Here is a 25,286-nt window from a genome sequence, read left to right on the forward strand (position 1 = left end):
CATAAGTTGGGTTTTCTTCTTGAATTTATTTTGCTTGTGCTCTTTGCTTCTGATTTTCTTGGCCTTTTGAATTTCTCCTGCCTTCTTTATTTATCCAGGTCTAGTTATGGCTTCCTCTAACAAACTGGTGTAGTTTGTGGGTGAGAGGTCGGCTGGCGATGAACCCACTGAAGCTAGTTCTTAAAGGGCAGGCCCTGATTTGTCTTCCTTGTAAGAACTAGCGATGGAGTTTAAGGAGGGCAGCTGTCGTTCAGCGCTGATTGGTTGATGAACCTTCCGATCTAGGGGGCGAGGCCACTAAGGGAAATAAGGAAGAGAACTCTTCTTTGGGGGAAGAAGAGGGAGAAGAGTACATGGCCATTGGCGGAGAAGGGAAAAGGGCAGCTAGTCCCATCTTATTGGATAGGGTGCTCTCCTCCTTTAGGGATACTAATACCCACCGCTTGAGAGCGAGGTATTGTTGTTTTCGATTGCCTAATTAATTGAGGATGAAATGTTGTACTGAAATGCAACTTTGTACCTTATGCCCTTTGTACTATTTTACCCATAGAATTACCTTCTCGTATATGTACGAAATGAGTTGACTTAGTCAGTCTATCCACAATTACCCAAATAGCATCATATTATCTAAACATATATAGTAACCCCTGTAAAAACTTAAGCGGAAACAGTGATGGAGCTGGAATTCATTGAAAAGAATCACTCTTCGAATCAAAATGAGAAGAAATTGAAGCTAAGCTCACAAAAAACTCTGTATCTCTATTCTCTGTTATTTCACTATGTTTAAAGAAGAAGGATGAGGATATATATATATACACGTCTCTGTATAACCACCTCAACTAACACGACTTTTACTAATACAAAGTAGGCGTCAATCACTAATAGAAGCGCGAATGCGCTTCTTTAACTTTTAAGTCACTAAAAGAATCGCGAGAGTAAAATAAAGCGCATTTCACCAAATAGCGCAAACTCGTATACACAAAAATGCGATTCCTTCTACGGCTAGTTTCATCCTTACAAAAGCTGAACCAGAGCTTCCATTGTAATTGCAGATAGGAAGGTTTTTTTACACGCCCCCTTCAAGTGGAACTTGTTATTAAGTTGACAAGTTTCAACTTGGACAATAGATGTATAAATCTGGGACCTGGCAACACCTTTGTGAAAACATCTGCAGGCTGTTCTTTTGTAGAGATATGTATTGGATCAATAAAACTTGCTTGTATTTATCCCTCACTAGATAGCAGTCGATCTCAATGTGTTTTGTTCTCTCGTGTAAAACTGGATTTACTGTGATGTACAACGCAGCTTGATTATCACAATAAAATTTGATAGGAGTAGGCACTTCAATCTGAAAATCCTTCAGCAAGTTGTGTATCCATGTGAGTTCGCATGTATTAGTTTCCATGCTTCTATACTCAGCCTCAGCTGAGGATCTTGAAACCGTGGTTTGCTTCTTAGTTTTCCATGATATCAAACAATCTCCAAGAAGGATACCTGCTGGTAGTGGGGTGTTTGTTGGTTTAGCTTGACTTAATCCCATGTTTGATATGATGTCTCTGATGTATTTGTTTTGAGATATAACAATTCCTGAATCAGACCTGCAAATTTCCTATCCAAGGAAAAATCTAGCCCTTCCCATATCTTTAATGGTGAATAGGCTATGCAAGTGTGCTTTTATTTCTGCTATTGTACTTTCACAAAGACCTGTGAGTAACACATCATCAACATAAACTGAAAGACAAAACAAACCTTTATCAGTGATTTTTGTAAAAAGGTAGTAATCAAACTTGGATTGGGTGAAACCATGCCTTTCTAATTGGAATGTAAATTCTTGATTCCATTGTCTAGATGTCTGTTTAAGGCCATATAAAGACCTCTTTAATTTGCATACATAATTCTTAGGAACAGAATAACCTTTAGGGGGTTCCATGTATATTTCTTCATCTAAGTAACCATGCAAAAGAGCATTATTAATGTCTAATTGATGCAAGTGCCAATGTTGCTTTGCAGCAATGGTTAGTAATACTCTGATTGTGACAACTTTTGCAACAGGTGAGAAGCTATCTATATAGTCTATTCCCTCAATTTAATTGTATCATTTAGCTACAAGTCTAGCCTTATATCTATACATAGTACCATTTGGTTTTAGTTTGAGTTCGTATATCCACTTACATCCTATTACTCTTTTACTCTTAGGGAGTTGAGTGACTTCCCATGTATTGTTTGTTTCCAATGCCTTTATCTCATTGTTCATAGCCTTTATCCATTCTTCATTTTTGACAGCATCCTCATAATTCTTTGGTTCTTGAGGATTTTCTCCTCCTGCAACAAGACAAGTATGTATTTGGGATGTTAGGCAATTCAGAGTTTAAAGAGCATATATAATCATCAAATCTAACTGGTCTACTGATTTGCCTAGTATAACTTCTGGGAACTATATTCTCATCAGGTTCAGTATTTAATGGAACCAAAGTTTCATCTGCAGGTTCAGGGATAGGTTTTGCATTATCAACCTCATCATAGTCTAAATCTGCTACAGGTTTAGGGATAGAGCATGTTACAGGGTCTGTCAATTTGTCTGCATATGGGAATATATGTTCTTCACAAGTAACATCTCTAGACACAATGAGACTTCTCTTATCTATGTCATAGACTTTATATCCCTTCTGATTTGGAGCATATCCAACAAATATACATTTTGAGGCCCTAACATCAAATTTAGATTTGTGACGTAAGCTGTTGGTGGCAAAACATAAACAACCAAAGGTTTTGAAGATGGAATAGTTCACAGGCTTCTTGAATAATATTTCATAAGGGGTTTTCCAATTCAATACACTAGAGGGAATTCTATTTATTATAAAAGTATAAGTTAATACAACTTCACTCCAAAATATTTTAGGAAGGCTTCCTTGAAATATAAGTGATCTAGCCATTTGGAATAAATGCTTATGTTTTCTTTTTACAACTCCATTTTGTTGTGGAGTATATGTGCATGTGGTTTGATGTATAATACCCTTATCTCTGAACATGTTTTGTGCTTGTTCTCCCAGAAATTTTGCACCATTGTCACTCCTAATCACTTTAATTCTTTTGTTGAATTGGGTTAAAACCATTTTATGAAAGCTTCTCAAAAGCTCTATAGTTTCTGTTTTATGTTGCATCAAATAAGTCCATGTACATCTACTCTTATCATCTACAATAGTTAACATAAAACCACATTTGGATATAGAGTATTCATTGTAAGTACCCCATATGTTTACATGCAATAGATCAAAAGATTCATTTGAAATAGAAGAACTCAAAAGAAAAGGCAACCTTTGTTGCTTAGCTTGAGGGAAAATTTCACACTGAACAGTTTAATTCTTGTTGCTTTTAATCAAACCAGTATGCAACATGACATTTTGGGACAAATGCACTAGTCTTCTATGCCATAATTCTGGTGAAATATGTGAAGTGACAAGCCCAAAATCTCTGTAGTTATGCAGTGTTTCTTGTTTAAACTTGATGTCAAAACTGTCTATTCAAAACATACAATTTCCCTATTAAACATGCAACAACAATGACATCTCTAGTCTTGTGGTTCTGCATAACACAACAAGATTTCATAAATTTAAAATTCAATTGAGATGAGCTACACAATTTACTGACAGACAATAGGCTAAAATGAAGATCTGGCACATAAAGAACATTTTCTAATGTTATACCTTCAAACAGTTTTATAGTCCCAGAACTGTTGACCTTATGTTTGGTTCCATCAGCAAGATGGATATTCATATCTGATACCATAGATCTTGTGTCAGTAAATAATAGCTCATTACTACACATATGAGAGGTAGAACCACTATCCACAATCCAATTATCAACAAGAATGGAATTCAAGCATAAAGAATCACAAGATTTACTTGAAAATTCATTATAACCTGTGTCAGTCAGGGCCAAGGTCTGTGGCTTTAATCCACCAAGAAATTTGTTTATTTCTGTGTTTAGAACTTGAGCAATAATCTTGCTGTCAACAGAACTGTTGGCATTCTCATTTGAGTCACATGCTGCAGCTGCTTTAGCATTGGGAGGTATATTTTTCTTCCTTTGTTCCATAAGATTTTTATACCACTCTGGATATTCATAAATTTCTAAACATACTTCTTTTAAATGTCCTGATTTTCTACATTTTTTACAAATTTGGTTTCTTTTATCCATTATATTTCTCCTTTTCTGAAAAGGTTTTAGCATATCATTTCTCTTAAAAACCTGCATAGCCATGTTAAGAGTAGTATAATGTTGTCAAGAATTTACCTCTTTTTGCTTTTCCACTCTAAGAACCATGGCATAAGCTTTATTGATGTCTGGAAGGGGCTCCATTGTGAGAATTTTTCCTCTGATATGATCAAATATCTCATTCAATCCCATAAGGAATTGAATGACTTGATCATGAATCTTAATTTCTACAGTTTCTTTGGCTGCTTCACATGTGCATTTGGGCGTGTAAGTGATGCATGCCAGCTCCTCCCAAAGCTTCTTCAATCTTGCAAAATGTGTGGATACTGACATGGAACCTTGAGAGGTGGAGGCCAATTCTTTCTTCAATTGATATTCTAAAGGACCATTGCTTTGTCTATATCTATTTTCCAACTCTAGCCATCAATCTCTTGATGTATTCGTATACATGAAACTTTCAGCTATTTCTTTTGAGATAAAATTCAAGATCTACGAAGAAACCATGCAATCTGTTCTGATCCACTGCTCAAGGTCTTTTGTGTTGTCTTGTGGCTTATGTGCATCTCCATTAATGAAACCAATCTTCATTTTGGCTCTTAGAGCCAGCTTAATAGATCTGCTCCAAGAAATAAAGTTTGAGCCATCAAGTAAATTGGTGACTTAACTCAAACCAGGATTGTCCCAGGTTGTAACTTCAGGACTTCTGTATCTTCACTCATTTCTTGTTTCTTGTATGCAATTGTTGAATTTCAAGAACTATGGATATCTATTCTTTCCAGATAAATTAGAGACTAGGGGTGTCCATTTCGGTTAATCGAACCGAACCGAACTGAATTTTTGGTTAATCGAAAATTCGGTTCGACGGTTTGGAAAACAAAAAACCGAACAGAACAACACCGGTTCGGTTCGGTTAAAACCGAACTAAAGTTCGGTTTTTCGATTTTGAAACCGAAAAAAACCATTTTTTTTTATTATTTAACCAATTAGTAATGCAAATTAACCAATTAGAAGCACCAATGCAATTACTAAGCATAAATTAACTTAGGCATTTCATCAAACACCTTCAAAGCAATATTGTAAGTTAAAATTTTTCCATTTTTTTGTAAGAGTCTAAGAACCAAACCAGAAATCCTACCTGTCATGACTCATGTGAGGTTGTCTTTGCAAATTTTCTGTCTCAATCCGTCGATCGTCGCCGCCGGTGCTAAGGCTTCTCTCTTTCTTTCTTTCTTTCCTTTCTCTACTCTCTGTTTTAGACTTTCAGTTCAGAGTTTCTCAGTTTTTCAGACTCACCGTCGCCGGTGCAATCGTGTGCAAGGATTCTCTCTTTTCTTTCTTTCTTTTCTTTTCTGAGTTTTCTCTCCTGTCTCCAGTCTTCTCTGTTCTCTCTCAGTCTCATGCAAACTCTCAGTCAAGTCAATTCTTCTTAAATCTTATTCCATATTAATATATATTAACATATATTACTAATATAATATTAATATTATAAGATATATATAATTATATAATTTTTATGTGTAAAAATATTTTTTTTATTATTTACAAAATCGGTTATTCAGTTCGGTTCGGTCACCGAATTGGTGACCAAAAAACGAACTGAAAATCGAATTTTTTTTTTAAAAAAAATAAAAAATCGAACCGAAATTTTCGGTTCGATTTTCGATTCGATTCGGTTCGGCCGATTTTTCGATTTTCTGCACACCCCTGTCAGAGACCAACAAAAGATGGCTGTGATACCATGTAAAAACTTAGGCGGAAAAAGTGATGGAGCTAGAATTCATTGAAAAGAATCACTCTTCGAATCAAAATGAGAAGAAATTGAAGCTAAGCTCACAAAAACTCTGTATCTCTATTCTCTGTTATTTCACTGTGTTTAAAGAAGGAGGAGGAGATATATATATATATATATATACGTCTCTATATAACCACCACAACTAACACGCCTTTTACTAATACAAAGTAGGCGTCAATCACTAGTAGAAGTGCGAATGTGCTTCTTTAACTATAAGTGACTAAAAGAATCGCGAGAGTAAAACAAAGCGCATTTCACGAAACAAAGCAAACGCGTATACACAAAAATGCGGTTCCTTCTACGACTAGTTTCATCCTCACAAAAGCTGAACCAGAGCTTCCATTGTAATTGCAGATAGGAAGGTTTCTTTACAACCCCAAAATCAAAGCCCATAGCGATCACAACCTATTTCTATTGAGGTATGGATAAAGGTGGAAGTTTACCTTTTGATAATCAATCTTCCGCACTCACTTGCCGATAAGTTAAGCATTTAAACATAAATTTTGCTACATCAATTTTTCATAATCTACAACCAATAGTAGGGTCCTAAATTCTATTTCCCAACACATTCACTTCAGTGGCACAAACTCGATTCCCATTCACTATCAATCCATCAGTCCTCTATTGAAAAATTGGGCATCTTATCCTGGTTAATATTCTCTAATATCCTTAACAAGAAAAGACCCAACAAGACCATAATAATTTAGCCACTAAATTAATACCACCAGCTATCAAATTTCAAGATATTCTTTCTAACACATAAAAGCAACCATTACAACATGTTATTCAAGTTAAAAAGATCTAATAGACAATATACAAGTTAAAATCATCTCTTCAGACATTCCAGAAATATTACGTATCCCTCCCAAACTTGTGGAAAGTGCCATCACAATTTACATAAAACATATTCTATCCGTTTGACAATTTTTTTATAGTTACTTCAAACCCGTCCAATCCGTCCCAAATCTTTTAGGAGGCCCTTCTCTGTTGAAAACTCAACAATTGTCACAATTTTATAGCGATTCAATCTTCCTTTTTAAGCCAAAACATCTCTAATTATGTGATTTTATTGCATATTTAGCCAAAAAGGAAGATATGAGACAAAGATGGCAAAAATCAAGCTAAAATCGGAATTGAAGGCATCAAAAAGGAAAAAGGAGATTACAAAGCAATTTATGCAGGATTGACTAAGCGTGCCCACGCTCAGTGCAGTGGTCAACTTGGGTGAAGAAGGAAAACGAGTGATTTCCGCAAAACAAAAAGGAATGAAGTGCTTAGATTTGGAAAGGATTCCTTAAAACATGTTATTTGTGATTTATTTACCTTTTTAGAGTTAATTATGTATTTATCCTCCCCCTACGTCTAGACTCATAGGAGAATTTTATTATAAATAGGGGGGACCTCTTCATTTGAAGGTTGTTTGCTAATTGGTGGAATTCAATAGAATACCTTATTTTCATTTGCTTATTTTACTCTATCTTTTACTTTTAATTTATAACCGGAGTTAATGAAATTCTACTTTTTAGTGTGTTCTTCCATTAATGTGTCCAGCTAAATTCCTTATTTTCTGGTTAAGGTACGGTGATTGCTTGATTCGCAATATGTTGTGATATTTAATCTGCTCTCTCTACACTTATTAAATGAATATTCATACTATTCTCTGTGCTTTAATTACAAACGTCTAATTTATGAATGATATGGCTAATTGTTCATTATCAAGAAGGTTTTCTTAGCTAATTGGACTTTATAAATCTGTGTAATTATTTATTTAGTTCAATGCTTAGTAGCAACGTAGCATGATTAATTATGTCATAATAATTATTTATGTTATGGGGAATGTATAATCTAGCTTAAACGAATTATCCTCGAACGAGTTTGTTGATTAGAATAAGGCCTTTCTAATTCTTAATGCTGTTAATAGATTAAATCTTGTGGCCGTTCCCAGGGTTGTCTGTTAATTAGGGATGTAGCCAACGGTCGTACCTTGGCTGACGAAAAGGTAAGGAAAGGTAAGGTGTTAGGTCGTACCAACACTATAACTGATTTATTCGTTTATACATGTATTATTATTACATCAACGATCAACTCACAAGAATCAAGCATGATCCTAGTCTTAATCGGAAAATCTCTCTCTCGTGTCTTCACCAGGTAATTTCAGTTATTTTCTAGTTTATTTAGTTTTCAATTATTTTTTTTATCATCAATCTCCCCCCATTATTTTCTTTTTCTTAAAGAATTCAACTTAAAACCAATCTCCGTGGATCGATCCTCTCCCACTTTTACAAGTGTAATAGGAATTATTTTTGGTGATCTCGACACACACCAAATTTTGGTGCCGTTGCCGGGGACTGGCATTTTTAAGAAGATTTCTTTATTTTTTTTAGTTACTTGATTTTTATCACCATTGATGCCAAGGTCTTCTTCTACAGGTAAATTGGAATACGACCCTGAAATCGAGAGGACCTCACGAAGAGTTCGTTGGGAGACTAAGCAACAATCGGAAGGAACATCCGCTCCCTACGAAGTTGGAAAAGACATAACTTTGGAATTTGAGGAGTCCTCGAGCTAATCTGGAGAAGAAATAATGGCTTTGAGTCCTGAAAGATCGATCAAGGACATGACGTCACCCGATCTAAACCAGCAGCCACTGTGCATTGAGTACCCAAACTTGGAGGTAAACTTTGAACTGAAATCTGGATTAATTCATTTACTTCCCACTTTCCGTGGTCCTGTAGGTGAAGATCCACACAAGCATCTGAAGCAATTCCATGTGGTATGCTCGAGAATGTGACCACAAGGCATAAGCGAGGAACAAGTCAAACTGAGAGCATTCCTCTTCTCTCTTGCGACCAAGCGAAGGATTGGTTGTACTTTCTACCTTTACAAGATGGAATTATCTCAAGAGGCAGTTTCTTGATAAATATTTCCCTGCCTCAAGAGTCACAACGATCTGGAAGGAGATCAGTGGGATTCGTCAACTCGCGGAGGTGAGTCTTTTCGAATATTGGGGAAGATTCAACCAACTAGTGGAAAGTTGCCCCCATCATCAAATCCCGGACCATCTGTTGATCCAGTACTTCTATGAAGGTTTATTAAGCATAGATAGAAAATTGATAGACGTGGCAAGTGGAGGAACATTGTTCAATAAAACCCCCACCGAAGCACGTAACTTGATTTCGATTATGGCGTCCAACACGCAACAGTTGGGGTTAGATACGATGATCCACCAAGGAGAAGTAATGAGGTAAGCAATCTTGAAGATCGTTTAAATCAACTCACATCTATTGTCTAAAAAGTTGTTGTAGACAAACATCAACAAGTCAAAGCGTGTGGTATTCGCACTTTAACGGGACACGCCATCGAGATGTGCCCTACTCTTCAAGAGTCAACCACCGAGCATGCCGACGCCGTTGGAGGATTCGCTGGACAACAACAGAGAAGATATGATCCTTTCTCCAACACATACAATCCCGGATGGAGGGTCATTCGAATTTGAGTTACGGTAACCAACACCAAAACTTTCAAAGACCCCAATACAACCACCACCTCCCCAGCATAATCCCACGACTAGTCCATCTCTCGAATACATGATGTCCAACAACAAACACAACCATTCCAACAACAGACCCAGACGAACATTCAAAATTAGGAATCTCAAAAATCAGTCAACTGGCATCGTCTGTTAGCAAACTAGAACCTCAAGGTAAGCTACCTTCTCAACCTGTCATTAACCCTAGAGAAAATGCTAGTGCTATTGTGCTTTGTAGTGGAAAGGAATTGCATGAAAATGTGAACGAAGATGGCACTAAACGTGGGCATGCTGTGAAAAGAAAGTCGGAAAAAGAAATTGAGGTCCAACAGGAACAAGCCGAACCCTAGGAGGACCATCCGAAGCCTTTGGTAACCAGACCACCCTTCCCAGAAAGATTCACAAAAGCAAAGAAGGAAGAGGAAGAAAAAGAGATTTTTGAGACGTTCCGCAAAGTGGAGGTAAACATCCCTTTACTCGATGCCATCAAGCAAATACTCCGCTACGCGAAATTCCTCAGAGAACTGTGCACTAGCAAAGGAAACCTCAAGGAAAACAAATGGGTAAGTATGGGGGAGAATGTTTATGCAATTCTCCAACAAAAACTACCCCCAAAATGTAAGGACCCAGGTACGTTCTCTATACCTTGTAAAATTGGTATGATTGGAATAAAGAGGGCTATGTACAACCTTGGAGCGTCTATAAATGTTATCCCTTCACCATTTTTGAGTCCTTAAATGTTGGTCCTTTAAAGGAAACAGGGGTAGTCATCCAACTTGCAGATCGCTCTGTAGTCTACCCGGAAGGAGTCTTGGAAGATGTTCTCGTGCAGGTGAATGAATTGGTGTTTCCTGCCGATTTTTACATGTTGGATATGAGGAAAGACAACTCCCCCAATTCCACGTCAATCCTTCTAGGAAGACCGTTCCTCAAAACACCTAGAACAAAAATCGATGTGCACAGTGGAAGGCTCACCATGGAATTCGATGTTGAAATCATAAGATTCAACATCTATGAATCCATGAGGTATCCAACTGATTTACCTACCGCCCTCCTCGTAGATATCTTTGATCCTCTTGTGCAGGATTCCATAGCAATTAGTGGCGAGGACCATGTGAAGTACGCATTGGAAGAAAGCCTCACATTAGATAAAGCAAAAATTTTGGAAGAAAAGATGATCATAGATCCGAACATTGGTGAAATCGTTTTTGAACTCGAAGCTCTTCGAATTTTACCTCCCAACGTTGCTTTCATTGAATTACCGTATTCTCACACTAAAATTATTCCCTCTGTATTGCAGGTGCCCGCATTGGAATTGAAGGAGTTGACAAAACACCTTAAGTACACCTTCTTGGTGGAAAACAAAACATTACCGGTAATCATTTCAAGCAAGCTCACTGATTTGAGGAGGAAAAACTGATCCGAGTGCTTCGCGAGTTTCGAGAAGCTATTGAGTGGACTATCGCCGACATTAAAGGTTTAAGTCCTTTGACTTGCATGCAAAGAATACTCCTAGAGGAAGGCACAAAACCTTCAAGGGAAGCACAACGCCGACTGAACCCTTTGATGATGGAAGTGATAAAGAAGGAGATCTTGAAACTCCTCGATGCAGGTATGATCTTTCCAATTTCTGATAGCGAATGGATAAGTCCGACTCAAGTAGTGCCTAAAAAACAGGTATCACTGTAGTCGAAAATTCTGTTGGAAATTTAGTACCCACGTGTTCAAAATGGGTGGCGAGTTTGTATTGACTATAGAAAGCTTAATGCCGCTACTAGAAAAGATCATTTTCCACTTCTATTTATAGATCAAATGTTAGAGAGGTTAGCCGGTCGATCTCATTATTGTTGTCTGATGGATATTCAGGTTTCCATCAAATTCCAGTGGCGCCGGAGGATCAAGAGAAAACAACATTCACGTGCCCATTCGGAACTTTCGCCTATAGAAGAATGCCCTTCGGTCTATGCAACGCACCCGCTACCTTCCAAATATGTATGGTTAGTATTTTTTCCAACTTTGTTGAACAATTTATTGAAGTTTTCATGGACGATTTTACTGTCTATAGAAACTCATTTGAAGATTGCTTGGAAAAATTGACTAAAGTACTTGAAAGGTACATAGAAAAAGACCTCGTTCAAAATTATGAAAAATGTCATTTCATGGTAGATCAAGGTTTAATTCTAGGGCATATCGTGCCTTCTAGGGGGATAGAAGCAGCTAGGTCTAAAATAGACGTCATAAAATCCTTGCCTTACCCCGCTAATGTGCGGGAGATTCATTCTTTTTTTGGACATGCAGGATTCTATCGATGGTTGATAAAGGAATTCTCGAAAATTGCCCAACCATTGTGTGCGTTGCTGCAGAAGGATGTAACTTTTGAGTTTGTGAAGCTTGTATGAAAGCCTTTGAGAAGTTAAAGGACTCCCTGACATCAGCACTGGTGATTCGTCCCCCTGACTGGAACCATCCTTTTGAGATAATGTGCGACGCCAGTAATCACGCCATCGGGGTTGTCCTAGGCCAAAAGATTGAAAAAGATCCCCATGTGATATACTATGCCTCACGGATGTTGGAGAGTGCTCTAAGCAATTACACAACAACAGAAAAAGAACTTTTGGCTGTTGTTTTTGCTTTAGAAAAATTTCGCCATTATTTTTTTGGAACTAAAGTTGTTGTGTATTTTAATCATGCAGCGTTGAGATACCTGTTGTCAAAGAAAGAGGCAAAACGACGAATGATAAGATGGATACTGCTGCTGCAAGAATTTAATCTAATGAATTAAAACAAGAAAGGAGTGGAGAACCTCGTAGCTGACCATCTTAGCCGATTAGTCACCGACGAAAACCCACCACCTCTAAATGACGAGTTCCAGGACGAACATCTTCACACCATTCAAGGAGTCACCCCATGGTACGCTGATATAGTCAATTTCTTAGTCACTAGCGTTCTACCACGAGATTTGACTAGAGCAAGAAAAGACAAAATCAAAAGCAATGCCAAACACTATGTGTGGGATGAGCCTTACTTATGGAAATTTTGTTCGAATCAAATCATTCGAAGGTGCGTTCCTGAAATTGAAATCCCCTTCATTCTTGAGTTTTGTCATTCATATGCATGTGGAGGTCATTTTGGACCAAAAAAGACAGCACGAAAAGTGCTAGAATGTGACTTGTTTTGGCTAAGTATGTTTAAAGATGCATATTTATTTTGTAAATCTTGTGAAAATTGCCAAAAAGTAGGGAACTTTGGTCATCGTGATCAAATGCCCCTCTCCCCAATACTTGTGTGCAAATTATTTGATGTGTGGGGAATCGACTTTACGGGCCCCTTTCCATCTTCTTTTGGCAAGACTTACATCATTTTAGGAGTAGATTATGTGTCCAAATGGGTAGAGGCAAAGGCCACTCGAGCCGATGATGCTAAACTGTTGTGGAATTTTTCAACGCTAACATTTTCTCTAGGTTTGGTATGCTAAGAGAAATTATAAGCGATCGAGAGACACATTTTTGCAACAAGGTGGTCGAGGCATTGTTCAAGAAATACAACATCACGCATAGAATCTCGACCGCCTACCAGCTCCAAACGAATGGCCAAGCGGAAGTCTCCAATCGAGAGATCAAATCCATACTCGAGAAAATGGTGAATCCTAACCAAAAGGATTGGAGTACACGCTTGGATGACGCACTTTGGGCTTATCGTACGGCGTACAAGACCCCCATAGGTATGTCTCCATGTCGTTTAGTTTATGGTAAATCTTGTCACCTCCCTGTCGAACTTGAGCATAGGGCATATTGGGCGATCAAGCAATTCAATTTCGCAGTAGATGAAGCGGGAGGGCAAAGAGTTGCAAATACAAGAACTCGAAGAACTACGGAATGATGCTTATGAGAATTAAAAAATCTACAAAGAAAAATCCAAGGCAGTCCATGGTCGGGCCATTTCTCGAAAAGAATTCATTGTTGGCCAAAAAGTTCTCCTCTTTCATTCTAAGCTCAAGTTGTTCCTGGGTAAGTTACGCTCTCGATGGATAGGACTTTTTATTGTTACTAATGTTTTTCCTCATGGTGCAGTCGAAATCAAGAGTCCCACAACTCATAAGGTGTTCAAGGTGAACGGACATCGGCTCAATCCTTTGTACGAGGATTTTCAAGCACCAATAATTGAGAAAATTCAACTTGTGGAGCCCACCTTCACCTAAATACACCTATCTCAGTCTAGCCAAAGACGTTAAAGAAAGACGTTGCATGGGAGGTAACCCATGAAATTTCTATCCTTTTCTTTTCTCTTTCGTTTGATTTTAAGTTTTAGTACTTTTATTCAAGTTTTGCAAAGCGGTCCCACGCTTAATGGAGCATCCAAATCTTTTTGCAAGACCAAACCAGACAGATTTGGTGATCTCATTAAGCGTGCCCACGCTTAATTGGTCTTTCAGATCTATTTGGTTCACTTCACCAAAACAGATATGAAGTTTGCATTAAGCGTGCTCACGCTTAGTCGAACTTCTTAGGCTGTTATTCACTTCACCAACTTTCATCTACTTTCCTTTATATATATTTATATTTTCGAAAAAAAAAATTAGAAAATAAAAAAATCAAAATAAAAAAGGAAAATAGGTTAAACTCTTTCAACTAATTTTGACCAAGATTTTCTCACTTTTCCTCTCACTTTCACCAACAGCATCTTCAAATCTGCCTAGATCTCTCTCTAAGCAGCTTCTTTCAACTTACAACCAACTCCACGTCACCGGAATCCTCCACCGTTAACACTCAGCTGTTGCCTCAGCCCCCCGCTGTCTGTCTCCAATTGCCGTTGCTGTTTTTCTCATCTTCCACCGTCGCATCGCCATCTGAGGAGGCCGTTCACGAAATCGCTCGCCGTCGCGTCGTCCAACCCAATGCCGCCATCTGCTGTTTCTCGCCTCTAACCACCGTTGCTCTTTCCCGCCACTCCGACAAGCTTCGCCATCGCTACTTTTCTCGTCCAAAGCCACTGTTCGCCGTCGTTCAACGCCCCTATCGCTGCGTCGCCGTTCAAAGCTCAGCCACCGTCGTCTATCTCCAGTCACCGTTGCAAAACCTGACTTCGCCTTTCGCCTTTCGCCGCTGCTCCGACGAAGGAAATCCAAATCCACTGTCTCCTCCCTCACTATTCCTGTTCGCCGTCGCCATTACTGTATTCTCACACAACCATTGACGTCGTTCCTTCCCTCTTCTCCGATAGTCAGAAAAAAAAACTACCCGATTTCTCCCTCTCTGTCGTCGATCTGCTGCTATTTCTCATCTCCTTCGTGACGTGCTGGAAACCCATCTCCATCGTTGCTGCTATTCGCACCTCCGAGGCCATCGGTGCACGATTTTCTCTATCTCTTTCATCTCATTCTTCTTCTATTTTATTTGATTTGCCTCATTTTCTCTTTAGTTGACTGAGAATGAGTAGCCAAAAAAGGAGTTGAGAAGAAGGAACATCCTCCAGATCGGGACCCCGTGCCCGTAGCATGTGCTGTGTAAACACACTTCCACCATCATTTGAAGCTCTTAGCGGTATCCTCAAATTCACAACTCGCACGGAAAAGGATTGGTACGCACTACTCAGCACTCATACTATTCTACCATGCAAAATATTGAACACTGACACTCTACGTAGTTTGCATGCTGTTGACAGTAGTGCCTTACTGAGTGATAATATTGGTTGGAAATATTTCTTTGATTGCACCGAGCATGCATATGTTGAACTCACGAGAGAAGTTTACACCACCTATGAATTTACTACTCCTCCATCACTCACGTTAGACATGCCAGGAGTAGTTAAATTTTCTTTCATGGGGTGTCACTTTTCTATGTCTTTGACTGAGTTCAATATTGCATTAGGTTTTACAACCACTGAAAACGCACGCACTCACGAATACGTTAATTCTTTATGTGATTATTGTGAGGATTTTAATCCTATCAAAGACGCGTAAACTGTCTACTGATCCCCTTGCCTATCAGCCTAGTAAATCGAAAAGCCATTACTTAAAAAGCCCCATGCTGAAGCTTGTTCATCGTTTCCTAGCTTTCAATTTTTCAGGTCGTAGAGATACGTCTGGAATTTGCTCTAAAGCTGAATTGTTTTTCTTGTGGTGTATGTTACACGGAATTAAAGTTAATCTTGGATTTTGGTTGGCTACGCAATTTCAATCATCTATTAATCGAAATCGTGCCTTAATTCTTGGTTCATACATTACTTTAATTGCAATTAATCTTAGTGTTTTTCGCCCTTTTCTCCATAACCTCCACATTGCTTGTAAATCAGAATCATTGGACATGACTACCTTAACACGAATGGGCGTTGTCATTAGAAATGGTAGTCTTTTTGAGTTTGTGAATGCAGGACGATCGCCTATCGGAGATATGCCCTCCACTTTAAAACCACCTCACAGCAATGAGCCAAACGAGTACTTAAACACCGAGAAAGAAGAAAGCGATGATGGAGACGATGAGGATGAGGATGAGAATGAAGAAAGTGATGAGGATAAGGATGAAGAAAATGATGAGGAAGGAGAAGCCAACAAGGAAGCAACAGAGCAAAGAGAGGATACCAACACAGCTAGACCACAACCAAGGCAACCACCCACACCATGAATTCTTCACTGCATGCACTCATGGACGCTTCCTTAAACTCTCTCTCATTTTGATTTTTAATCTTGGAGTTGCATGTCATGGTCCACATTGAGGGCAATGTGGATTTTAAGTGTGGGGGTATTGTTATTGAGCATGCTTGTTAAATTGGGTGTTGTTGGTTGCTTGTTGAAAATGGTTGTTGCTCCTGTTGTCATTGAACTCGATTGTTGAAATTGCTTGAACAAAAATATTTTTGTGATCATCAAAAATAATTTCTACTACACTTGTGAAACTGGGAGTAGGGTCGATCCACAGAGACTGGTTTTAAGTTGATTTCTTTAACAAAAAGAAAATAATGGGGGGAGATTGATGATCAAAAGAAGTATTGAAAACTAAATAAACTAGAAAACAATTGAAATTACCTGTCGAAGATATGAGAGGGAGATTTTTCGGTTAAGGCTAGGATCATGCTTGATTTTTGTGAGTTGATCATTGATGCAAGAATAACACATGTATAAATGAATAAATCAGTTATAGTATTGGTACGACCTAATACCTTATATTTTCTTACCTTTTCGTCCGCCAAGGTACGACCGTTGGCTAGATCCCTAATTAATAGACAACTCTGGAAACGTCTACAAGATTTAATCTATTAACAGTATTAAGAATTAGAAAGGCCTGATTCTAATCAACAAACTCCTACGAGGATAATTCGTTTAAACTAGATCATGCATTCCCGATAACACAATTAATTACTATGATATAATTAATCATGCTACGTTGCTACTAAGCATTGAACTAAATAAACAATTACACGAATTTATAAAGTCCAATTAGCTAAGCAAACCTTCTTCATAATGAACAATTGGCCATATTATTCATAAATCAGACGTTTGTAATTAAAGCACAGAGAATAGCATGAATATTCATTTAACAAGTGTAGAGAGAGAAGTTTAGATCTCACAACATATTTCGAATCACCGTATCTTAACCAGAAAATAAAGAATTTAGCCGGATATTTACTGAAAGAACACAATAAAAAGTGGAATTCCATTAACTCCAGTTATAAATTAAAAGTAAAAGAGAGAGTAAAATAAGCAAATGAAAATAAGGTTTCTATTGAATTCCACCAATTAGTGAACAACCAACCCCCTTCAAATAAAGAGACCCCCCTATTAATAATAAAAGTCTCCTACGAATCTGGACGTGGTGGGGCGGGGGATAAATACATAATTAATTCTAAAAAGGTAAATAAATCGAAAATAACATGTTTTAAGGAATCCTTTCCAAATATAAGCACTTTATTCCTTTTTCTCTTGCGGAAATTACTCATTTTCCTTCTTCACCCAAGTTGACCACTCCACTGAGCGTGGGCACGCTTAGTCAATCCTGCAGAAATTTTCTTGTAATATCCTTTTTCCTTTTTGATGCCTTCAATTCTAATTTTAGCTTGATTTTTGCCATATTTATCTCATATCTTACCTTTTGGCTGAATATGCAATAAAATCACATGATTAGGAATGTTTTGGCTTAAAAGAAAAATTACATCAATATAAAATTGTGACAATTGCAGAGTTATCAAATATCTCCTGTTTGTCGTTGAACTCGATTGTTGAAATTGCTTGAACAAAAATATTTTTGTTCTTGATTTTTGATGGAATTGCCTTGATCAAAATTCTTAAGGAATGAGCCTTGTGGAAATTTTTGAGCCATTTGAAGATTTTTGCTTTTTTTTTTGACGTGAAATTTTTTTGGCAAATTTATGAAAAATTTTGGTATAATAAAACCCTTTCAATTTTAGACGGCTCTTGGTTTGATGGTGTTATGTGCAAAAAGAATACATGCTTTATGCTTGAGGATAATTCACAAGTTGAAAGTTTATTTTTACCAAAATGACTTGAGTTAAAATCTTGTGATATTGGATTAGTGGATTAAAGCACACCTTGTGAGATTTTGAGCTTGATATTTCCATAAAAAATTTCATTCTTTCTTGAGAGAATAACACTTTTATGGCTTTGTCTTCCTAGAACTTGCCTTGAACCATATCGAGGCCACACAAATGTGCATTTATTTGGATATGATAAAGGCATTAGAAACCACTTTCGGCTTTCTTTAAACACCCAACACATTTTAACTTTAGAGAACCCCTTTGAGCCTTTTGACCTATTTTGTTGAAATAACCCATCATATGTGAACCTATCCCGTCGTTTGTTTAAACTTGATTTTGATCCCTCCAAGAACTATTAGAGCATCAAGGGCAATGTGTTTACATTCAAAAGAACAAGTTCTCAAGATGGGAAATTGACCTTTGTGATTTATATGCTTAAAAGATATAGCTCAAAATGAGTGTGGGGGTTCCAAAATTGTGTTCTTCTTTACGTTGTGGGAGGCGACATCAATTTTCTTGTTATATGCCTATCACAAAAAAAAAAAAAAAAATGGAGAGGAGAAAAGAAAAAGAAAAAAAAAAGGGAAAACCCAAGTGGCAAAAAAAAAGGGGGGGGGGGGAAGCAATTTTCTTGCCACCAAAAAAAAAAGGGAAAAGAAGAGAAAAAAGAGAAAAAAAAATTATGAACTCTCCAAAAGAAAGAAGAAAGGCATAGTTCAAGAAATTATCGGAAAAAAAAAATCTTGAAGGTAGATGAGTAAACTTTGAGAGCTTCAAATTATTGTTCACTCAAATTTTTTGGTGCTCTAATTAGTTTTTTGGAATTTAACCTCATTATCCTTTTATTCTATCCCAAACCAAAGCCCCATTACAACCAAAATTAAAAGACCTTTTGATCCATATATGTGCATATTTCAAAGTGGTGGAGATATGGTGTATACGCAAGCCTATGCTGAAGCATTGTCGTAGTAAGCGTGTAGAGATACACTTGAGTCATATATACACTTGAGAGAATGGAAAGCGAAGAGAAAAATAGTCCACTAGTTTTACACGATTGATTTTGGTAATGGTCTTCACGCGAAAACTTGTTTGATATATGTTGAATTATCTTTGTCATAAATTATGTCATTTACTTTGCACATGATTACAAATTGCCTTGAGTATGCTCGAAATTTGGAGAGAGTTTTTGAATGCATAATCCATCTTGATTTTGCATGAGGACAAGCAAAAAGCTAAGTGTGGGGCTATTTGATAACTCTGCAATTGTCACAATTTTATAGCGATTCAATTTTCTTTTTTAAGCCAAAAAATTCCTAATTATGTGATTTTATTGCATATTCAGCCAAAAGGGAAGATATGAGACAAAGAAGGCAAAAATCAAGCTAAAATCGGAATTGAAGGCATCAAAAAGGAAAAAGGACATTTCAAGGCAATTTCTGCAGGATTGACTAAGCGTGCCCACGCTCAGTGGAGTGGTCAACTCGGGTGAAGAAGGAAAAAGAGTGATTTCCGCAAAACAAAAAGGAATGAAGTGCTTAGATTTGGAAAGAAATCCTTAAAACATGTTATTTGTGATTTATTTACCTTTTTAGAGTTAATTATGTATTTATCCCCCCCTACGTCTAGATTTGTAGGAGAATTTTATTATAAATAAGGGGGGTCTCTTCATTTGAAGGTTGTTCGCTAATTGGTGGAATTCAATAGAATACCTTATTTTTATTTGTTTATTTTACTCTCTCTTTTACTTTTAATTTATAACCGGAGTTAATGAAATTCCACTTTTTGGTGTGTTCTTCTATTAATATGTCCAGCTAAATTCCTTATTTTCTGGTTAAGGTACGGTGATTGCTTGATTCGTAATATGTTGTGAGATCTAATCTGTTCTCTTTACACTTGTTAAATGAATATTCATGCTATTCTCTGTGCTTTAATTACAAACGTCTTATTTATGAATGATATGGTCAATTGTTCATTATCAAAAAGGTTTGCTTAGCTAATTGGACTTTATAAATCCGTGTAATTGTTTATTTAGTTTAATGCCTAGTAGCAACGTAGCATGATTAATTATGTCATAGTAATTAATTATGTTATGGGAAACGTATGATCTAGTTACGAATTATCCTCGTAGGAGTTTGTTGATTAGAATCAAACCTTTCTAATTCTTAGTGCTGTTAATAGATTAAATCTTGTGGACGTTCCCAGGGTTGTCTGTTAAATAGGGATCTAGTCAATGGTCGTACCTTGGCTGACGAAAAGGTAAGGAAAGGTAAGGTGTTAGGTCGTACCAACACTATAACTGATTTATTCGTTTATTCATGTGTTATTCATGCATCAATGATCAACTCACAAGAATCAAGTATGATCCTGGCCTTAACCGAAAAATCTCTCTCTCGTGTCTTCACCAGGTAATTTCAATTGTTTTCTAGTTTATTTAGTTTTCAATTACTTCTTTTTATCATCAATCTCCCCCCATTATTTTCTTTTTCTTAAAGAAATCAACTTAAAACCAGTCTCTGTGGATCGATCCTACTCCCATTTTCACAAGTGTAGTAGGAATTATTTTTTATGATCTCGACACCCACCATCTGTCGGGAAAATTTTCTGATGCCATTTGTCTCTACGGACTCTTCCTCCCAAACTCTGTCACGAAAATCGAACTATCATTGGAATTCTTCGAAATTCCATCACATAATACCCATTTTTGTAGTGTATGTATAGATATAAACATAGATAGATATACATTCAAATTTGATATTTCCAAAACAGCTCTTACCATACACAATACAGAAAAATTAATTATTTCCTATATTATAAATTACTATCCCTTAGTAACTGTAGTAAGCTAACACTATCTACCACGAATGGTAAAAAGAAAAAAATCAACGCGAGAATTTAAATTTTGACCACAATTTAACCAATTTTTGTCATTGTTTTATTTATGATAAAAAAATTTGCCATGAATTTTAGCTGTAGCAAATATTTTAAACTTGGTTGCTTCAGCAACAACTAATAGGTGGTGCATAGTTGTAATTAGTTAGTAGCTATCATAATTTTTTATTTTTAACCATGATAATTAATCACAATAAAAAATCATATTTATCAGTACTTTGTGTTTTAGTAGGTTTGTGCATCTAATTTCACATTCTAAAATTGTTTTTCTTTATCGAAAAATTGTGAATCTTTAACGCCTGGAGCAAATTGGAGGCAACTATTTCTGTGAATTGCAAGAGTCAAAAAGTTTAAGGCAATCACTTCAATCACAAATGTTCCAAATTTTAGATGCCCCGTAAAAACTATATATCATATAAGTAAAGGTAGTTTAGAATGAGCAACGTAAGGTTTCATATAATCTTAATAATATTTACTATATATCATATAAGTAAAGGTAGTTTAGAATGAGCAACGTAAGGTTTCATATAATCTTAATAATATTTTGGTTAGTTTATTATAAAAAAATTTAATAAATACTAACGAATTGAGTTAATTATTGTACGAATATTAAAATAAGGAATACGTAATCTTTCAAACTAAAGATATGTTTTTGAAGTACTTTTTTATTGAAGATAATACAATTATTACATGATCAGTGGTCAATAGTATTTGAATTCTTTAACATAGTTCTCCTCACATCTCGACCACATTTATTACTCAAATTGAAAATGCATTTAGTAATGATGGTCTGGAAGTGTAGGTTCCATGATGATGGACAGAGGCTCTTTAGGATGTGTAGTGAGACCATACACTTCCTCCAGGCTTCATGTTCCCAACCAATTTCAACTCAAACCCATGCAGCAAATTAGCCAACGTAGTTCGGACAACCTTAAGCCCCAGAGCGTATCCAGGGCATCTCCTCCGGCCCGATCCAAATGGCAACATGGAAAAATTACTTCCCATAATATCGATGTCTTTGTTCAGAAACCTCTCTAGCAAGAATTCGAGAGGCGAATCCCATGAGTTGGGGTCCCTCCCTAAGCTCCATGTGTTGATGAGAAGAGCTGTTCCCTTAGCAATGTCGTAGCCTGCAACTTTACAGTCCTGCATTGCATAATGGGGGGCTAAAAATGTAGCAAGTGGATGTAATCGCATCGACTCCATTATAATAGCATCAATGTAAGGTAGTTGAGAATGGTCTGTCTCTTCTACCCATCTGTCTCTTCCGATTACCCTGTCAAGCTCTTCTTTGGCCTTTTCAATTGTCTGTGGGTGTCTAAAAATTTCATGGATAAACCATTCGACTGTAGTCGCTGTGGTATCTGTTCCTCCAACCAATAGGTTCTGTAGGTATTGTATGAGAGAAATAAGTTCATATAGGCAATCAACCCCTGCTGTCTTACAAGGGATTCCGGTGATAATATGTGCAAAATGTATTTTCAAGAAAGCATCCAAGAAACTGAGCCTCCAAATGAGAAATTGGTTGGAGCGATTGCATTTTTCGTCCCATCGTTTAGGATTTGTACACTTTTAATCTCATTATTTATGGAATTTTTGAAAATAGTCCGATAACTTTTAAAAATTCTGACTTTGAGATCCCCCGACAACTTTCATTAGAAAACTGATCGAAAAGATTAGGTGCAAGCACTAAAAAAATACTAAGTTTTTGATACATTATAAATAACCACGGCCTAAAAATCGTGGTAGTCAATACTATTAACCACGGTTAAACAAAAACGAAGCAAAAACTTAAATTTTTATTTTGATTAATCAATATATTCGCCATGATTTTTAGCCATAGCCAAAACATTTATCATGGTTTTGGGCTAATGAAAATTGTAAAATTATGATTGATTTGTATTTTTCACGATTTTTTTTAGCTATATATTTTAACTATAACTAAAAGTCATATTTTTTCTAGTGAAGTCACGTGGCCATTTTATGGCTTAAAAGACAATGACCACGTGACTTGCACCTGATGTTTTCTGTCAATTTTCTAAAAAAAGTTGGTACGAGGAGTGAAATTGAGACTTTCTGCATATTAGGTGATTATTTTCGAGACTCCCATTGAAAGGAAAGGGACTGAAACGAAAAATGTTATTTTCCCCGAAATTGGTACCTGTGCTAATGCCTTGACATGATCCCTCGTGAGTTTAATTTCAAGATCAGAATCCTCAGCCAGCTGCAACAATGAGTCCAACACATCTCCTGGTATGAAGTCTGCTCGTGCAGCCTTTCTAGTTAAGTGATCATCAAGCACATAGCTGTAGAACCTATCCAATTTCTTGGCCAAGGCCTTCATTCTCTTAACATATCCCTGCAGATCAAGACAACTCAGCCACGGCGTCCAGTCCCCGATATTGAAAACACCCCCGAGAAAGAGCCATTCGTCTAACATCCCTCGCAAGTCCTCCACCTTCATAATGGCTTTCTCATCTTTAGATTCAGTATTGAAGTATTTGTTGCTAAATACCATCCTGCTTATACTTGATATAGAAAAACGAGACAGATGATCTCTAAGTACGACCGGCTTCCCTGAGAGGGAATGTAGACGAGATAGGAAATTACGCCCCTCCTCAACACGAATATGCTCAAAAGATTCAAGTTTGTTAGCATTGAACACCTCCATCGAGTAAATTTTGCGTGTCTGTCGCCAACACGGGCCGTAAGGAGCCCAAGTCATGTCCGAGTAATTCTAGCTAGTGTATTTACTAGCAGACAGTGCAGATCTGGAGGCAAAGGCCGCATCGTGTACCCTTAAGAACTGTTTGGTAATCTCAGGCGAGGATGCAACGACAACTGGTAGCGTGCTAAACTTTAGTTGCATGATTTCACCATATTTTTCCGACAGAAAGTGAAGGGATTGGTGTGGAATCGAACCAACCAGGTTTGGGTTGCCAATTATCGGCCATGGCTTCGGACCCGGTGGAAGGTTTCGTTTCGGTTGCTGTCTGTAGAATACTGCTTTGTAGAGAAAGGCTACTAGAGCCAAGCATGCGAATGCCAAGGAGGAGATCGCCATTAGAGGCATGCAAATGATGTAGAAGAGGTGGTGGTGGTGGAGAATTTATTTGGAGAGTAAGTGTATTTATAGTTGAAGTTAGCTTAGGATGTGCAGACAAATGCACCACAAGTCACGTGATTCATGTAAGTTGATAACCATCAATTGTTTTGCATAATATTAGTAATTAATTATTTTTTTGCATCAATTTATTTAATCGTAATTAATAGTAATTATTTATCATAACTTTTAGCCATAATCAATAATAATACAGGTAATAATAATTTTCTTTCTAGTATAAGCACAAGTCATTTTCTTATTAAAAATGAGATAAAATATTTGAACATAAAATAACCACGCAATGTTTTGTTTCTCCTCACTCAAATCAAAGATTCGGACATAATTGCTAAGTGCATGAATGAGTTGGCTGTTCTAACCTATGGGACAAAGTCATTGCCGAACGGTTGCCACGTGGAAATTTATTTCTCTTTGCCTTTTCTTTTTTGGAATAATTACACTCTCCATCCTTGAAATTTAGTACAATTATACGTAAACTCCTGTAGTTTAAAAATTATATCTATTACTCCTAAAATTTACTTCTGTCTAATAAACTAATCCATCCGTTAGTCATATTATCGAATTTGTTGAAATTAATAAAAAAGTTGAAAAAAAATCCATATTTACCCCCGATTGACTTATTGCAGGTCAAATAAATCTTTTTATAATCAAATTACCCTCATACATCTTCACGCGTTAATGCATATGAGAAGGTATATCTTCACCGTTATAAGGGTAGTTTGGTTCGAAAAAAAATGTCTGACCTACAATAAGTCTGTAATAAGTCAATCGAGGGCACATGAATTTTCATTCATTTTTCTGTTAATATCAACAAATTTAGTAAATTTTAACTAATGAAGAGACTAATTTGTTAGATGGAAGCAAACTACAGAAGTGCTAGATGTAATTTTCCAAACCACAGAGAATCTATATGTATGTGTTATATCAAACTTCAGGGGAGGGAAGTATAATTATCCCTTCTCTTTTTGTTCTTTAGGGCTGCAATAATTTAGGGGAATGTGACATCCACAAATCTTTATAAATAATTGTTGGGGCTAATTAGTAAGTATTAAAGAAATTTAAATTAATCGATAAATAAATTATAGGTTGAAATTTGAATATACTAAAACTTGAATAGCGTAAATTGGGGCTTATAAAATTTTTGGGGACAAATTATACTAATTAAGAAAATTAGGCAACGTATTTGATATTTTTTGTAAAAGTTTAAAAAAAAAAAGCAAAATTGATAACAGCCCAACTTTTCCATATATGTA

General features: G+C 36.8%; 1 pseudogene; it reads right to left on the minus strand.

Moving 5' to 3' along the window:
* Window positions 1-21,688: 21,688 nt before the first annotated feature.
* Window positions 21,689-23,985, minus strand: LOC105171276 (trimethyltridecatetraene synthase-like; annotated as a pseudogene).
* Window positions 23,986-25,286: the final 1,301 nt, after the last annotated feature.

The sequence above is a fragment of the Sesamum indicum genome, linkage group LG9 (assembly GCF_026168435.1).
Source record: "Sesamum indicum cultivar Baizhima isolate 11 linkage group LG9, ASM2616843v1, whole genome shotgun sequence".
Taxonomy (NCBI): Eukaryota; Viridiplantae; Streptophyta; class Magnoliopsida; order Lamiales; family Pedaliaceae; genus Sesamum; species Sesamum indicum.